Consider the following 15160-nt stretch of genomic DNA (forward strand, 5'->3'; position numbering starts at 1 on the left):
TGGAGAGGGCAACATTGGCCCATGAGCTAAAAGAGTCACTCAAAAATACCAACACTCAGTTGGATTTTGAGAGAATGTACTCCCTAGCCAAAGATAACAGAATAAAGTCACTAGAGGACATTATTGTTGACCTAGGGCATGATCCTAAGGATCCAAAGGGTGTAAAGGCCCCTATGAAGAAAAAAGAAGATGACCTCAATGCATTGAAGAAGAGTTTAAAGCTGCAGCCCACAGAGCACCCTCAAACAGCTGAGCTACAAAAGGAAAAACAGGCTAATGAGCAACTGGACCTCATAATGCAGCTAAATCAAAAGGTCCTCGATTTGGAGAAGGAGCTTGAAGGAGCATTGCAAGATAAATAGGGAGAATCTACATCCCAAGCTCCTCCAACTACTTCAACCACTGCAACAACTACAGAGGCAGCAGTGGCCCCTACGACAGAAGCAGCAGCAACAACAGCAGCTCCAGATTCCAGTGCAAGTGTGGAAGAATTAACCAAGGCCATTAAGGAAATGGAGCTTCAGGCAAATGAAATAAAGAAGGCCAGGGAAAAATTGGCAGAACTGGATACCAAGTATGACAAATCAAAGATGACTGTGGCAGAACAAAGCAGAGAAATAAAGGCCCTAAAAGAAAAGATAAAGGCCTTAGAAAAAGAGCTGAATCTGGAAAGTGCCATGGCTGAGATAAGAAGAATTCTGTGGGCCAAAATTGGCCAATCCATCGATAAACAATGGAGGTCAATAAAAACTATACATGAGCAGATGGATTTAGTTGGCCAAGCACAGACAGAGATTCAGAGGGCCAAAACAACACTGGGAGACAAGCCTGAACAAGCCAACAAAATGATAGATTTTTTGAATAGGCAGGAAAAGGAGGAACTGGCAGCCATTGGCATTGTCAACAGGACAGAGGCTGTCCTCACAGCCAAGAAAGTACTCACTCTCAGGAATTATGTACAGACTGTGGAGAGAAAGTGCTTTGAAATACAGGCTGAGGTGCATGAGTACCAACACAAGATGGCAGCACTGCAAGCAAAAGGACTGCCCAGCCTACTAAGCGGTACAGGAAAGCTGATCTCCTGAGATCAATTTGCTAACAGGGTGGCTGCTTATATTGAAAACCAAATCACTGCATCTGGCAGTACCTCTCAGGAAACAAGGCCTCCAATAGGACAGAGCTTATATAATAAACTTGAAGGCCTGTTTTTTATTGAGAGTGAGGTGAAGCACCTTTTTGAAATTCCTCCTAATTTTTACAGGTATACAGAGGCCGATGAAACTTTAATTAAGATTCGAAGACATCAAATGCCTAAGGAAGATTGGTGGCAGGAAATGCTTCAAATTTTTCCACGGTAGCCTCAGTTGATCGGTCACTGCCATCTCCAGCTCACTAGAAGACAAACAGCAGGAAAAGGTTAGCATTTAAGGTAGCTGAAAAGTGACTCAGCACATGTACAACGACAGCTAACCCAAAGGATAAGAAAAAACGCATATCTTTGACAGCTTATCCTCAGCCGACTCCAACAGCCACCAAGTCAACATTCTCTGACCATTTTGACAGATAAAGCACCGAAGAGTTATTACAGCATTAACTTTTTCAGCTACAACGCTCCAGGAGTTGGCATAACATCAATGAGCCATTAACTCATTTCCTTGATATTTTTCATGTAAATTTTGTATATATACCCCCCTTAGCAACTCATAAGGGGTTGGTAATTTTCACTCTGAGGCAAATGTATTGTACACTTTCAGAATTGTCTAATACAAAGGGCTGGATCAGCTCAGTGACTTCCTGAAATTTTGATGTCTTGCTGATGACCTGCGTGCGGTTGCAGAATTCTTGTGCTGTCTGATGAAATAATAAGTTTTTCTTAACCTCTTTTTGTTTTCCTATGTTCATTAAATCATACTCATGTTTCACTGACTAGCAGTAAAGAAAAAGAATAGTGCATGAATTGTCTGGTTACACCTTGTGCTCAATTTTTACTGCTGTAAATGTTTTTCTTCAGGATTAATTATGGACATGAATTCTTAAATGCTCATGTTTTTATTAATTCTATAATGTGAATGTTGTCTAGAAATTCTTCACTGCTTCTAAATGACACTCTCACTTCTTTAGCATACCAGTTTATTGGAAGATCCTTAACTGCCTTTCATGAACTGGACACATCACACTTAAACACAATTTCAAAGTATTGTTTCTCAGACAGTTATTCAGCTCTGCAGTTTCACTACTGTATCAATATAGCACACCAAACAACTAAAGGACCACTGACTCCATTGCCCAATGACCTATAACATTCTAGTAAGAACATACATATCTTGACTGAAACATTATCCAACCAAATACAAAAACAAATCTTGAACATCATAACTAGCCTGAAATTTCTACACAAACAGAGCTAAACCTTAAAGAGAGAGCCCTCTCTGATTACAGCCTGGCTAGAAGCTGCAATCCAAAGATTGGTTAGTGGTTACCCCGGCCGTATTCCCTTGGGAGTCAAAGGGAACAACCTGGGAGTTAACAGCTTCATCGAATCCCCCAGATTTAAGCAAGCTAAACAATGACCTAATTGAACATGGCCAAAATTGGCTAGCTATGCCCACAAATCTACCTTCGGATATTCCAAAGTTCAATGGAAAGCAGGGCGAAGACCCAGGGAACCATGTCATGAAATTTCACCTGGGGGGTCTAATAGTATCACATAAGATATTATTAGATTACAGCTATTTCAATGCACCCTAACAGGTTCCATTGCGAAGTGGTATATAGACCAAGCCTCTGTGTCTCATGGAACCTTTGGCTCATTAGCTACTACTTTCCTTACTTTCTTCCAACTATTGGCCCGCTATGATTCGGGTTTAGAAATCCTAACCATGTTCAAACAAACACAAGCTATGGACATCTTAGATCATATCCATGAATGGCAGAAACATCGTAGCCTGTGCAAAATTGACTTTGAAGATAAAGTCCTCCTGGACATTTTCTTGAGATCCCTCACCTCTGAAATCTCTAAAGATGTGGCTAAAACATTCCCAAAAACCGAGGAAGAAGGCATTAGTAAATCCCAACAAACGGAGTTTATCTATAACCAGTCTGGGTACATTTATCACATGCTCCTAAACGCCTCGCGCCAACAGTCTTATCGAGAAATCATAGGTGCATCTGGTACTGCTAATGGACTAATTGGGGCCCTATCCCACAACAATAATTATCAATACTCTACGTATCCAGTTAATGACCCATTATATGATGCTACACCATCATTGCAAAATACAAGGTATTATAATGGTCAAATTGCACCTATGCAGAATATAGTCAATAAGGTTAACCAACACCAGCCCCCACAAGGAGGCTCGTATCATCCCCCTTATGGAAATCAATACTCCTCCTGGAGTACAGATAAGATGTCTTCTCCCATGAATCAATATGTTAACAAGGGACAAGAGAACCAATATTCTCATTTCCTAGCACCGCAACATAATATCTCGCCAAAGCAAAATAATGCACGGGTGAATCTAGTGCAACCATCTCTCATTTCACCGCATCAATAAGAAGAACAAATGAATGAGGTTAATCCTTCTAACGGTGCTAGGAAAATACCTAAAAATAATCCAAAGGGAGAACCCAAGTGGGGAGGCATCAATCAACAGCAACCCCCAAGGGCACCAGGAAGGGATAACCCCAACCGAAACCAAGACCAGGGGTATGACCAACAATAGCTCGTAGAAACAGTGCAAGAACACTAGTCTCTAGACTAATCTTGCATGTGCTATCTATGGGGAGTATGACCATTATACCCATAATTATCCTCAACTTCCTGATTTGAAATGGATACAAGACAGTAGGGGGCAAGGTGGCCAACAAACTGCAGTCATGGCAGACCCTTTCCCCCATAGAGAATTGTTAACACACAACAACAAATTCCCCAAACTCACCCATCTGGAGGGAACCTCAATAATGCTCCTAACCGTGATATCTTCACAATAGGAGAGGAAATCCTCTTACAAATGAGGAATCGAACTTATGAGACTCACCCAGAGCCCAATCCATCCACCTCATCTATGGGCATACCTACTGGATCGTTGACCATCACATGACATTCCATAGATGCCATGTCTAAAATGGTTAAAGAACCCTTATGACATGCGGGGCCCAATTCAAAAACTGCCCATAGTTACAACATAGTCGATGACTTAGCTCAATCACCATAATCTATGTTAGCGCTTGAAGTCCTGCAGACGTTCCTAACATAGTGTAAATCCCTACTTTCCACTTTAGGTGCAATTGACCCATCTGATTACCACCTCATGGTCTTTGACTTGGACAAAGCTACTCCATGGCCGCCCTCAGCTGTCGCTTTCCAAATCCCTAACTCAGTCCAAAGTATCAACATCCATTGTTGCATCATCGACGAAGGGGCTTCCAAATGCATCATGTCAAAATCTGTTTGGAAAAAATTAGGATCCCCTGAACTTAAGCCTTCTGGCATAACACTCAGAGCATACGTTGGCCACCCTTTTTCTCTCATCGGTTTATACCCTAGCATGCCAGTTAAATTGGCTAGAAAATTGTGTTAATAAGAATTGAATTACTCGATGCCCAGTTAGATTACAACATCCTACTAGGCTGAAGCTATATGTACGAAATGATTTCAATCGCCTCATCGATGTTTAGAAAAATAATGTTCCCCCATGAAGGGAAGGTCATTACCATTGATCAACTCACATACTACAAGAAGGAAAATTCACCCACACCAAATGGCGTGTTTCCCTTAGTATCTTCCTCCCAAGAGGTCGTCACTGCTTACACTGAGCTCAGCCTGGGCCAATTTAAGCCATCAAACCTCCTAGGAACATTCTTGGGAGACCCTCCAGTAAGACAAGAGTTTGTCCCAGATACCAAAGCATTGGTGCACATGATGATTTCATCAAAGACCGCCCAAACCCTGGAATCTGTTCTAGACACCTTACCCCCTACAATTGAAGAATTCTGGACCTTGTCTCAGGCAACCACCCAGAAGAAAGAACCAGTTTTCGATAACCACTTTATCACCAACCCAAATTCCTTGCCTAAATCTATCACCAATACGCACTTATTATATCCACCACCAAGTTTTGTCTCACACCAATTCATCACAACACTCACATTTCCTAACATAGCCCTCACGATACTAGTCTAGAATTTGTCCCCCAAGGCCACGTCAACCAGTATAGGTACACTACAACAGGGGTAGTCCCTATTCCTCCTTAGGACAAGAAGACACCCCATACATCACATACCTAGGTACCAATTATGCCACAAGAAATGTCAGTACCAACACCAGCTAAACCAAAAGCAACGAATAATAAAAAAGGTAAAAATGGGGAAGCCCCAAACGTTCCCTCCTCTAGGATCCCTCAACCCTATGCTTTGTGTGAAACCATAGGGCACCCCACCAATAAGTGCCCCAAATTAAAAGGGCTCAAAGCTATTATATATGCCCAAAAATAGCTTGTAAACTCTCCAACCTTTATTGAGAAGAAGAACACACCCACGCATATTAAAGCATTGCACCAATCACGCATATGCCATCTGCGCAGAGTATGGGAATTATACCCATGTTTTTCCCAAAGTTCCTCGATACAAATATGCGTTAGTAGCGCTCTCCTAATACAATTCCCCATTACTCTCCACAGAGGATGGTTCCAAAAATATTTTTTTATGTCGTAAGTGAAGAAGTTTCTTTCTCCTCTCCTTCGACAGGTCCATCAATCTCCACCCACGATTGGAGGTGATCTCAATAAACACATACCTTACCATCACCTACTTGTTCTTTGTGTGATGCATCAAAACATTTAATCAACCAATGACCTAAGTTATGAGCATTTAACTGATTGTATCCAGTTCCCCACATCACCCAACCAAAAAGATCAAGGCACATGCGTGACAATTGCCAAATTTGTGCCAACAACCATCATATGCGACATTGTCATGCAACAATTTATCGCGGAGAATTCAGATTTTCCCATAGTAGAAACTGAACCATCAAGTCATTCATCACCCCCTGAGAATGAAGCATCAAGGTCCATTCTATGCGTGTTTGAAGAAAAGAAACTCCCAGCAACATGGCATAACCCTTATTATATTAGCCCCTTTCAACACCACCAAAATAGATCAGATTTTCCATGTGGTAACTAGACATCAACACTTGGTATATTGAGACCAGTATGTGGAATCTATACTAATACTACTCATACAAATGAAGCCTACCCTATGTTCCACACATTTCAATAGCTTAGGATTCAACACTAGCATCCCATGGAAGAAGTTTCTCTTATCCCCTGTACACCAATGAGAGAACAAGAGCTTCCTCTAAAAATGTCACAACCACCTATAATTGAGATTCTGCCACCAGCTAATGCTAACGACATGCAACATCATTTATGATTTATTTCCTCGTCCGTAGGAACCATGATTCATGCAGTCTTCTCATAATTTTTTGGTGTCGAGACCACAAATTCCACCTCAACGGTGATACCAACTCTAACGATGCAAAACCATCCAATATGCACCTTGTAAATCTCCATAGGTTCTACAGCTTCAACCGACGAGTCATATTCGTTCTTTTCCACTAGCACAACCAAGTCTACATCTCAAGACTTGGCCCACTCCCTGTCAATCTTGGATAATATTTTCCACTCAGATGAAGATATTATCGAGGCCATGATGGAAGTCAAATTTCCTTGGCATTCCATGTAGCATCATTCATTTTTTCTACCTAAAAAAACATTTTTCCCTAGCAGTAAGAAACCCATGACATTTGCGCCTTTGAAACACAGGACTTTCTCACCCCAGGAAAAGTAGATTGGTTCAAAAATCCCATCCAAACACCTGATGCATTTGAGGAAGGAAACATGTCCAATATTTAACCTACCATTAAGGTGAATATCTCAAACAATCCTAGCAAAAATGAGGAAATATCCCTGGGAGCAACATGCTCCCCCAAAGAAATAGTCGCATACACATCCCTATTCCAAGAATGTAAATATATTTTAGCATCAGACTACTCAGAGGTGCCAAGCCTTAGTCCCACCATAGTGGAACATCATATTGACACATGGTTGAATGCCCATCTTGTCCACCAAAATTAACGTTAATTGCATCCCTCTAAGGAATCAGAAATTAAGCAAGAAATTGATAATCTTCACAAAGCTGGATTTATTGATTTGAATCGGATCCTAGGACACTCTCTAAGTTTTCATGAACTTTGTAAAATTCATGCCAAAGTTTCAAAATCTTATAAATGTCGAGCTTATCAGAAATAACCTCTAAACAGTCGCAATTTCTGATCAACACGGAGCAACGAGGACCCTCGGTCAAGTGCGCAGACCATTGGCCCATGGTAATGCACACTGGAACAAATTGGCGAAACGGGAGGTCTTATCAGAAAATAGGGGCAGTTTCTGATATGTGATTAGCAACAAGTCGCTAATCGCATATCGCCGGGCAAACCGATGAAAGAAGGAAAAGCCACTAAGTGCCCGGACCCGAAAGTCATAAAACCGTACAGATATTGCTGATTCCGTCAGAGGTGGGTCTCGCACCAAAACCGACAGAATATCGGAAGGGCTTCGAGTGGTAAGCGATTTCAACTGAGTCCCGCCCGATGCCACACACTGGGTACCATGCGTCCGGCAGAGGAGAGAGAAAACCGCTCACATCGGACAGTAAACGTCATGCTACTTACCCGCCTGATATGGACGAAGACCGTAGGATCTAGAGGATCCAGATCAACAGTGGAAAAGCAATCCGATGGATGACCAGATTCAACAGGGTAAACAGGCCGAGTTGGATAAGATTTGAAGTTTGGTGTGAATGATGAGTTGGCAGAGGAATCAGTTTCGTGGGCAATCTTGGAGTAAACAGAAATAACAACCGTTCAAGAGAATTGACACTCAGTTCGTTATGAAACAGATGGCCACCTCCTTATGAGGCGTTACATAGTGATGATGACACAAAATAAAGGAATTCAAACAGATAGAGGTAGGAGAACCAGGAAGCCGGGAAGTGAAAACGAACAGTCAGGAAGCAGATTGGCTTTAAGGCACAAACTAACAGAGAAAGTAGTAAGCAGAAAGCAAGAGAAAGCAAGAAGCTAAGAGCAGAGAATAGAGAGAAGAAGCCAAGCTGACCTGCAGAGCAAAGGCAGCATCGAGCCAGACAGAGCTAAAGAGAGAGAGATTCAGAGAGTCAGTGTACTCCATAGAAGGCTTGAGAGGATCAAGCAAGCTCCTCTATATATGCCTTTCATGTATGAGCCTCAGATTGGACTCATATGAGTGTGACCAGTAGAGGTCAAGATTCAGTAAGGAGAGTCTGAGTACTCTAGATACTTGGGGGATCCAAGTACAGTCCTACTGAATCATATCTGTTGAGTGAGACTCAAATTGAGCTCACTATTGTAAAAAATCTGCTTGAAAACATAATAGAGAGGCCACCACTTAAGGCTGGACTAGGTGACATAGCCCAAGAGTATTGGGTGAACTCCTTATTAAAATTCTTGTTTGCATGTTTGCCTATTATTTTTTCTCTAACTGCTTCAGTGTCTGTGTATTTTGCAATCTTATCGACCCGTTGCATAAAATAACATAGGCACACCCCAGTACATGAGTCTGTAAGACCTTTATTAATTAACTGAGATCATTTACGAATGATTTCATATCAAGTGGTATCAGAGCTCTAGGTTGTTAAGGTTAGATGAGCTTGTGCTAGATTTTTTTGTCAAATCCTAACTAGGTCAAAGCTTAAATTAGGAGAAGAAGAATTGGTTGAAGCTAACCCAGAAATTGGAAGAGTCTATCCTAAGGGGAAAATATCAGAAGAAAGTCCCTTGGGGCCAGACCCTTAGTTCATGGATAGTTTCCTGACCATGAGATCCATGGTAGAAGAAATGTATATAGAATTTAAGAAAGTTAGAGATGAAGATTCATCACAATCCAAAGATAAAGGAGCAGAAGAATCTCTCCTTCATGACCATTCTAAAGGCAAAGGGAAAGAAGAAAACTTTCTCACACCTCCTAATAGCCCTGAAAATAAGAAGAGAACATCTTTGATTAAATTAGATGTTAAATTTGATTTGCCTATTTATGATGGAGAGTTGAATGCAGAGAAGCTGGATAACTGGATTAGACAGATTGATATGTATTTCAGGGTGCATAATATCGATTCAGACAGTAGTAAAATTCACCTAGCTAGCCTACACCTTGGAGGAACTACCTTGGTATGGTGGGAAGGTCGAACACAAGCTGACATGAAAAAGCATGGTAAAATTCTATTTGTTTGGAGTGAATTTGTTTCTGCAATTAAAAAGCAATTCTATCCACTAGCTTATATGCAGCAAGCCATGATGAGCTGGAAAACTCTTTGCCAATTGAAAGGGAAAAGTGTACAAGGCTACACTCAAGAATTTAGAAAAATAACTTTGATCCTAGGCATTACTTTAGACTCACCTGAAACTCTATTGAAGTATATAGGTGGTCTACACAGTTATTTAAGACATACCATTCTCAAGTTTAACCCTACTAGCATAGATGAGGTCTCTGTTCAAGTTACCCATTTAGAGGCTAGAGGCAAGAATGTGGTCCCAAAAGTTGGGGGATCATCCAAAACCAGTGCAAGCAAGAACAAGGAGAAGAGAAAACAGAAACGGAAAGAGAGGAAGGCCAATGCTGTATAAAAGACCAAGTCTTCATGCACTCACTATAAGAAGGATGGGCATGATGATGAACACTGCTGGATTTTGCATCCAGAGTTGAGACCTAAGAAGTTCGATGGAAAAAAGAAGAAGATTGCTGCAGCTATTCAAAAAGATTTGGGGTCAGACTCAGGAGATGAAACAACAATTGTAGCCACGGGTATAAAAGGTAAAAATTCTAAAGCATCTACTAGTAATTCTGCACAATCCACTGATAATGAAGAAAATGAGAGGAAAAATATGAGCTTTTTCATATCGAGTTATTTCCAAGCATCAAAAGATTGATACTTTTTTTGATAGTGGCTTAAAGTAAATTTAATTTCTGAAGCAATTGTAAAGAAGTTGGGATTACTAACTACACCTCACAAGAAGCCATATCCATTAGGTTGGTTATGTGATAAAGCACAGCTACAAGTGACTAGACAATGTAAACTTAGGTTTTCTTTTGGGTCAACATTTGTAGATGAGGTTGAGTTAGATATAGTTCCTTTGGATATATGTGGAATTGTTTTAGGAAGTCCTTACTTGTATGATAGAAAAGCAATTTTCTATAGAGCAGAAAACAAGTATCAACTCGTTAAAGATGGAATCGAATATATTGTAAGAGCTCACAAACTCAAAAATAATTATACTCTCATAAACTCAGGGCAGATGAAAAGAATTGTAAATTCATGCAAGCAATTTTTACTGATGGTTGTAAAGGAAAAGAAACCTGATAAAACCAATATATTTGAGGGCTGTAATGCTAAACAACAAGCTGATTTAGAAAAAGTTGTTTCAGAATATGATATACTATTCCAAGAACCTAAAAGTTTGCCACCCCAAAAGGAAATAGTACATGATATTAATTTGCAGCAAGATGCTCCATTTCCTAACATCAGAATGTACAAGTTGTCCACTTTAGAGAATACAAAAATCAAGAAGCAGGTACAAGAGCTGCTCGAGAAAGGGTTCATAAGACCTAACACATCACCATATGGGTCTCCAATCATCTTGGTGAGAAAGAAAAATGGCTCCTGGAGAATGTGCATTGATTACCGAGCACTAAATAAGATAACAATAAAAAATCATTATCCCCTTCCTCACATAGATGATCTACTAGGTCAGTTGAAAGAAACTGTTTATTTTTCCAAGTTGGACTTGCATAGTGGCTATCGTCAGGTCAGAGTTGCAGAGCAAGATGCATGGAAGACTTCTTTCAAAACAAAGCAGGGATTGTATGAGTGGCTGGTTATGCCTTTTGGCTTAGCTAATGCTCCTGCTACTTTCATGAGAGTAATGAATGATGTACTCAGACCATTTATCGATGATTTTGTAGTTGTATATTTGGATGACATTCTGATATTTAGTAAAACATGGGAAGAAAATTTAAAGCATGTCAAGCAGACTCTAGATGTTTTGAAAAGAGAAAAACTTTATGTTAAACTCTCAAAATGTGAATTTGGCAAAACATCTTTGAATTATTTGGGTCACATAGTAGGGTTGGTAAATTGAAGATAGATCCCTCTAAGGTTGCAGTCATTGTAAATTGGCCTAAACCCAAATCTGCTACTGAAGTTAGAAGCTTCCTAGGGGTAGCACAATATTGGAGAAAGTTTATTGCTAACTTTTCCTTAATTGCAACACCTTTACATGCTTTGACAGGATTGAACAAGGTGTTTCAGTGGGGAGGAAAACAACAGAAAGCCTTCGACACCTTGAAAGAAAAGATTAGTACAACACCAGTACTAGCACTGCCTGATCTTCAAAAACCATTTGAGATTGAAACAGATGCCAGTGACTATGCCATGGGAGTAGTGTTGATGCAGCACGGTAAACCCATATGTTCTCATTCTGAGACATTTAATTATGTAGTAGTTAACTATCCCACATATGATAAAGAATTTTATGCATTAGTGCAAAGTGTGAAAAAGTGGAAACATTATTTAATGGGCAAAGAGACAGTTATACATACTGATCATCAACATCTTCAATATTTACCCTCCCAAACTAAGTTGCAACAATCAAGACACTATAGGTGGATGGGTTTCCTACAACAGTTTCATTTAGTCATCGGGTATAAAAAGGGCATACAAAATAAAGTTGTAGATATGTTGTCCAGACCAATCATCAATGCATCTACTATACTTAAGCATAATTCAGTATTGCATGAAAGCTACATTGAATAGTATGCTCAAGATATAGATTTTAAAGATGTATATGCAACTTTAAGTCATGGAAAACAAGTAGAATAGTTGGATTATCATGTTAAGGACTGACTCTTGTATCATTTGGGAAATTTATGCATTCCACAAACTGAAAGAGTAAAGATAATTCAAGAAGCACACACTTCTCTAATATAAAGTCACTTTGGTGTAAGTAAAACAGTTGCACAACTGCAAAGATTTTGTTATTGGCCAAAAATGAATGAGACAATTTCTAGATATGTAAGAGGGTGTACTATGTGTGCTAAAAGCAAGCCCAGCAATAAAAGACTAGGCTTGTACACTCCACTACCAGTACATTCTCATCCTTGGGAAAGTGTTTCCATGGACTTTGTTTGGGGACTACCTAAATCTAGAAAAGGTCATGACTATTTATATGTTGTTGTGGATAGGTTTAGTAAAATGTGTATTTTAATACCTTGTAACAAACAGATTACAACTGAACAAACAAAAAAGTTGTTCTTTCAACATGTATGGGTTCATTTTGGATTACCAACTTCCATTGTATCTAATCGAGATTCCCGATTTGTTGGGAAGTTTTGGTCGAGTCTGTGGGAACTGATGGACACCAGGTTGAAAAGGAGCACAACCTTTCATCCACAAACAGATGGCCAAACAGAAGTGGTCAACAGGACAGTGATCCAATTACTCAGAGGCTATTGCAACAAGCATCCCAAGCTTTGGGATGAACATTTATGTTATGTGCAGCATGCTTACAACCGTGCTAAACATTATTCTACACAGAGATCTCCTTTTGAGACCTGTTTTGGTTTCACACCAAGGTCTCCCTTGGATTTTGTCTTTGGTAAAGACATAGTGGTTGATGGACATAGTGATGTGGACAAGGAAACCAAGTTCATTGAACAAATCCAAGAGATTCACCAAGCAGTACAGGAACAGCTGGAAAAGAGCCAAGCCAAGTACAAGGCAAGGCATGACAAGCATCGGATGGAGTATAGTTTCCAAGTTGGTGATCAAGTTTGGCTGTATATCAAAAAAGACAAAATGCAAGGTGAAGGTAAGAAGTTGAAGCCAATAAGGTATGGACCTTTCAAGATACTTGAGAAAATTGGTGAGAATGCTTTTCACCTTGACTTACCAGCTTACATGCACATCTATTCAGTTGCTATTGCAGACAACTTGAGACTATTTGAACCTTCAGTAATTGAAGATCCTGAATGGTAGAGTCAATTGCCTTCTATTGATGATCTATTACTTGAATATCTCAATGAGTTGCAGGAAGACACAGTTCTGGACAGAAAAGTGAGGGTGACGCATAGGGGAGATGTTGAGTACCTTAGGATTGGACTCAAAGGTTCAAAAGAAAATAGTGAAAAATGGATAGAGATTGGACAAGTGAGATAGTTATATCCTCACTTAGTCGATGCTTGAAAACCAACTTTTGGTGGTCCAAAAGCTTTTTCAATGGGAAGACCGTGATCCGAACCAGATCCTAGAACACTCTCTAAGTTTTCATGAACTCTGTAAAAGTCATGCCAAAGTTTCAAAATATTATAAATGTCGAGCTTATCAGAAATAACCTCTAAATAGTCGCAATTTGTGATTAGCATGGTGCAATGAGGACCCTCGGTCAAGCACGTAGACCGTTGGCCCATGGTAATGTGCGCTGGTACAAATTGGCGAAACGGGAGGTTGTATCAGAAAACGGGGGTAGTTTCTGATATGCGATTAGCAAACAAGTCGCTAATTTCATATTACCGGGAAAACCCCTCAAAGAAGGAAAAGCCCCTAAGTGCTCGGACCCAAAATTCATAAAACCATACGGATATCACCGATTCTGTCAGAGGTGGGTCCCGCACCAAAACTGACAAAATATCAGAAGGGCTTCAAGCGGTAAGTGGTTTCAATTGAGTCCCACCCGATGCCACACATTGGGTGCCACACGTCCAGTGGAAGAGAGAGAAAACCACTCACATCAGATGGGTAAACGTCATGCTACTTACCCGCCTGATATGGATGGAGACCGTATTATCTAGAGGCTCCAGATCGACAGTAGAAAAGCAATCCAATGGATGACCGGATTCGATGGGGTAAACAGGCCGAGTTGGATAAGATTTGAAGTCCGACGTGAACAATGAGTTGGCAGAGGAATCAGTTTCGTGGGCAGCCTTGGAGTAAACGGAAATTACGACCGTTCAAGAGAACTGACACTGAGTTCATTATGAAACAATTGGCCACCTCCCTGTGAGTTGTTACATAGTGATGATGATGCAAAAAAGAGGAATTCAAATGGACAGAGGCAAGCGAACCAGGAAGAAGAAACGAACAATTAGGAAGAAGATTGTCTTTAAGCCATGAATTGACAGAGAAAGCAGTAAGAAGAAAGCGAGAGAAAGAAAGAAGCTAAGAGTAGAGAATAGAGAGAAGAAGCGGAGCTGACCTGCAGAGCAAAGGTAGCATCGAGCCAGACAGAGCCACAAAGAGAGAGTCAGAGAGTCTATGTACTCCAGAGAAGGCTTGAGACGATCAAGTGAGCTCCTCTGTATATGCCTGTCATGTATGAGCCTCAGATTGGACTCATACGACTGTGACCAGTAGAGTTCAAGATTCAGTAAGGAGAGTCTGTGTACTCCAGAGACTTGGGGGATCCAAGTATAGTCCTGCTGAATCATATCTGTTGAGTGAGACTCAAATTGAGCTCACTGTTGTAAAAAATCTACTTGAAAACATAATAGAGAGGCCACCACTGAAGGATAGACCAGGAGACATAGCCCAGGAGTATTGGGTGAACTCCTTATTAAACTTGTTGTTTGCATGTTTTCCTATTATGTTTTTCTCTAACTTCTTCATTGCTTGTTTATTTCACAATCTTATCAATCCGTTGCATAAAATAACATAGGCACAGCCCAGTACATGAGTCTGTAATACCTTTATTAATTAACTGAGATCATTTATGAATGATTTCAAATCATTTATCTACCCAATTTCTTACACATATTGGGTTTCCAACCTTGTACCCATTGTTGTCACTCACTGCATTATGAGTTTCTAGTTGTCCAAAGTGCCAAATAGAGTAGTGAAGTTTGAAGCCATCTCCTTAGCCACAGAAGCTCTCAAAGCTAAATCAGACCCTCTCCATTGGATAGTGCTCAGAATAAATGGTAGGTGGAAGTCCAAAAATGGATCTCTTGATCAAAAGTTAGAGTAGATTGAAGATACCCTTTGAAAGCCAGAAAACAAAGAGGAAAAGACCAAG

This window comes from Pinus tabuliformis, chromosome 6 (assembly GCF_031772625.1).
Source record: "Pinus tabuliformis cultivar Carrire ecotype Pingquan chromosome 6, CPIR1, whole genome shotgun sequence".
NCBI classification, from domain to species: Eukaryota; Viridiplantae; Streptophyta; class Pinopsida; order Pinales; family Pinaceae; genus Pinus; species Pinus tabuliformis.